This window comes from Saccopteryx leptura, chromosome 1 (assembly GCF_036850995.1).
Source record: "Saccopteryx leptura isolate mSacLep1 chromosome 1, mSacLep1_pri_phased_curated, whole genome shotgun sequence".
In the NCBI taxonomy this organism is placed as follows: Eukaryota; Metazoa; Chordata; class Mammalia; order Chiroptera; family Emballonuridae; genus Saccopteryx; species Saccopteryx leptura.
The window spans coordinates 126,046,771-126,051,065 of record NC_089503.1 but is presented as its reverse complement, the minus strand read 5'-3'; the positions used below and the strand labels follow the sequence as shown (position 1 = coordinate 126,051,065).

The following is a 4,295-nucleotide window of genomic DNA, read 5'->3' as shown; positions in this document are numbered from 1 at the left end:
GGGGTATTGAGCGTTTTCCAGGGTTGAACCACAGATGGCTACCTTTTTTATACATAAAGCTGTCAGAGGTTGCAATGATAAACACATCTATATAAAAATAAAATGTAGTCCACTACAGATAATTATATATTTAAAGTAATCATTATTCTTGCTTTCCAATGTTTAATAATTAAGTATTGATATCATGGTTATTTTAATATAGACTATTTAATGTGAGATAGTATTTGCTATGACATTTCTAAGGGAGATGCCCTGTATCATGCCAGACATAATTCTGTTCACCATTTAAAGATTTCTGTTTTTCTAGAAGAGTTCTAAATCCAACCAATTAGGACTATGAACTTGGATGGGCCAGGACTATCAGCACACAAGATGGCTGTACAGTAAAAGCTTTGGACCCTTGAACCCTTTGATGCCTTCACTTTAGCTGCTTCAGGGTCTCTCCTGGGGATTTGCTGCCTATTTTGTCATCACTTCACTGTAAGCAGCAGAGGAGGTGATATAAAGTAAGAACTGACCTACACAGACAGAATATGCTTCACTCTTATCCAATTTTACCTGGAAAGTATCTTTAAAAGTTTATTTCTAGCCTGACCAGGTGGGTATGCAGTGGATAGAGCATCGAACTGGGAAGCGGAGGACCCAGGTTCCAGACCCCGAGTTCACCAGCTTGAGCGCAGGCTCATCTGGTTTGAGCAAAGCTCACCAGCTTGGACCCAAGGTCGCTGGCTCGAGCAAGGGGTTACTTGGTCTGCTGAAGGTCCACGGTCAAGGCACATATGAGAGAGCAATCAATGAACAACTAAGGTGTCGCAATGAAAAACTGATGATTGATGCTTCTCATCTCTCTCCGTTTCTGTCTGTCTGTCCCTATCTGTCCCTCTCTCTGATTCTCTGTCTTTGGGGGAAAAAAAAAAAAAGCTTATTTCTAGCCTGACCTGTGGTGGCACAGTGGATAAAGCATCGACCCGGAATGCTGAGGTCGCCAGTTCAAAACCCTGGGCTTGCCCAGTCAAGGCACATATGGGAGTTGATGCTTCCTGCTCCTCCCCTCTTCTCTCTCTCTCTCTCTCTCTCTCTCTCTCTCTCTTTCTCTTTCTCTCTTTCTCTCCTCTCTAAATCGAATAAATTCTTATAATAAATTTTTAAAAAATAACTGACTCCTACAGTTTTAATATCTACTTTAAAAAAAGTTTATTTCTAGCTCAAACATCTCTTCTGAGATCCATATTCATTCACCCAAAAATCAAGTTTATATCTCTAGATCCAAGATGGGAGCAGAGTTGGTGGATAGTCTACATATCTCCTCCCAGGACCAAACAGAAATTACAAATAAGATATAGAACAATCACTCTGATTCAGGCAAGAAAAGCAAAAAAATAAACAATGAGATATATCAAACTAAAAAATTTTTGTGGCCCTGACCAGTTGGCGCAGTGGATAGAGCATCAACCTGACATGTAGAACTCCCAGGTTCAATTCCTGTCAGGGCACACAGGAGAAGCGACCATCTGCATCTCCCCCACCCATTCTCTCCCCCTTCTCTCTCTCTCTCTCTTCCCCTTGTGCAGCCATGACTCGACTGATCTGACACATTGAGCCTGGGCACTGAGGATGGCTCCATGGAGCCTCTGCCTCAGGAGCCAAAAATAGTTAAGTTGCCAGCATCAGCTCCAGACAGGGGTTGCCGGGTGGATATTGGTTGAGGCGCATGCAGTCATCTATCTCCCTTCCTTTCACTTAAATTAAAAAATAATAATAATATAAATAAATAAATAAATAAATAAAAATTAAAAATTTTGCACAGCAAACTATCAACAAAATATAAAGACAATACACTGAATGAAAAAGTATATTCACCAGTAATATATCCAAATTTAAAGTAACTTATACAGCCTGACCTGTGGTGGTACAATGGGTAATGTGTCAACCTGGAATACTGGTCAGTGGTTTGAAATTTTGGGCTTGCCTGGTCAAGGCACATATGGAGAGTTGATGCTTCCTGCTCCCCTCCCCCCACCTCTGTCTTTCTCCTCTCTAAAAAAAAGAAAAAAACTTATACAACTCAACACCAAAAAAAAAAAAAAAAAAAAATCAATCAAATTTTTAAAAGGCGCAAAAAACTTGAATTGACAATTCTTCATAGAGGACATACAGATGGCCAATAGACATATGAAAACATTTTCAACTTCACTAATTATCAGAGAAATACAAATTAAAACCACAATGAGATATCACTTCACACCTGTCAGAATGGCTATCATCAATAAATTAACAAACAAGTGCTGGCTAGGATGTGGAGAAAAGGGAATCCCCATGCACTGTTGGTGGATATGCAGATTGGTGTATCCACTGTGAAAAGCTGAATGGAGTTACCTCAAAAAAATTAAACATGGAATTGCCTTAAGACCCAGTGATTCCACTTCTGGAATTATATTTGAAGAAACCCAAAACTAGTTTGAAAGAATATATTCACTCCTGCATTCATCACACTGTTATCTACAATAGCAACGATTTGCAAACAGCGCAAGTGTCCACTGTTAGATGAGTGGATAAAAAAAGCGGTGATATATTTACACAATGGGATAGTACTTGGCTGCAAAAAATAAGGAAAACATCATGGATGGACCTGGAAAGCATTATACTGAGTGAAATAAACCAGAGAAAGACAAGTACCACATGATTTCATTTATATATAGAATCTAATGAACAAAATAAACTGGAACACACAAACTAGAAACAGACTCATAGAGAACCAACTAAGAGCTGTCAGAGGGGAAGGGTGGGGGGCTGGGTAAAAAAGGTGAAAGGATTAAGCAAAAGAAAAATTTATGGACACAGACAACAGTATGGTGATTAACAGAGAGAAAAGGGGATGGGAGGAGGTGAAAAATGGTAAAGAGATAAATGGAGATGGAAGAAGACTTGTTATGATGAACACAAAATACAATAAACAGAGGATGTACTGTAGAGTTGTGCACCTGAAGTCTATATAATCTTAGTAACCCATATCACCCCAATAAATACAATTTTAAAAAAGTTTGCATGTCTTAAAACTCTTACAGAGGTCACCATCTGAATGAATGGCACCAATATTTGTCCTGTTTGTAATTTTCCTCTTTCCTCTCTATTTTTAGTTATACATTGTCTTAATATCTTTTAGTGGTAACTAAAAATTTGAGCATGCACCCTTGACTTTTTATTTTTTATTCTTATTTATTTATTTTTTTATGTGCCCTAGGCATGAAACAGCTCTGGCCACCAATACAGGCATCAAGCTAGGATGAACTAGGGCTGAACACCTGCTTTGCCCCTGACTGATATAAGAACAGCACCACCAATCAGGTGCCTCCTTGCCCATTGCCAGGGGCTGCACCCTTGACTTTTTAAGGACTAACGTGAGTTAGGAATTTTGTCAATATCCAAACAATTTTACAACACATTAACTTTGTTTACTCCCTCGTATCTTGAATAATTGTTGTCATGTATTTTAATTCTATATATTCTACTTAGATTCCTTTTATATGTTCAAAATACTTATTATTTTGTAAAGATTGTATATATTAATTTATATTTATCACTTCTGTTGCTCTTCATTTTTTACTGTATTTTTATGTTTTCAATGGGATACTTTTTTGCCTGAAGAATTCCATTTAAAATATTTTTCCTATTGAATTTATTAAGCTGACATTAGTTAACATAAATATACAGGTTTCAGGTGCCCAATTCTACAACACATCTCTGTGCACCATATTGTGTGTTCACACCCCACCCAAGTCAAGTCTCCATCCGTCACCTTTTACGCCTCCACACCCTCCTCCACCTTTCTCCCTTCCAGCAATTACCACATTGTTGTCAAGTTCATGAGGTTTGTTTTGTGTTGTTCTGGATTTGTTTTTGTTGTTGTTGTTTTTTGCTTTATCACTCCTTAGTCAAAGTCTATGATTGACAAAAATAAGTTTTTATTTATTTAAAAATGTCTTTATTTCATAATGAATTTTAAAGGACATTTCACAAGACATAGAAATTGAAGTTGGTCTTTATTTTCTTTCAGCACTTTAAAGATGTCATTCTATTGTCATTTAAATCCCCTCATCTTTGTTGAGAGTCAGTTGTCTGTTGTTTTTGCTCCTTCGAGTCAATTGTCTTATCTTTCCCTCTTGACACTTTAAAGGGTTTTCTTTTTGTCATTTGTTATTTGCAATTTTATTTGAATTTATGCAGTATGTTTCTCAAATCACTTCACTTTTCTCCATCTCCTACACTATTACTATCTTATCTCTTACCCATGTAAT

At 37.3% G+C, this 4,295-nt stretch overlaps 1 pseudogene; it reads right to left on the bottom strand.

Moving 5' to 3' along the window:
* Positions 1-3,228: 3,228 nt before the first annotated feature.
* Positions 3,229-3,372, bottom strand: LOC136389916 (small nucleolar RNA SNORA48; annotated as a pseudogene).
* Positions 3,373-4,295: the final 923 nt, after the last annotated feature.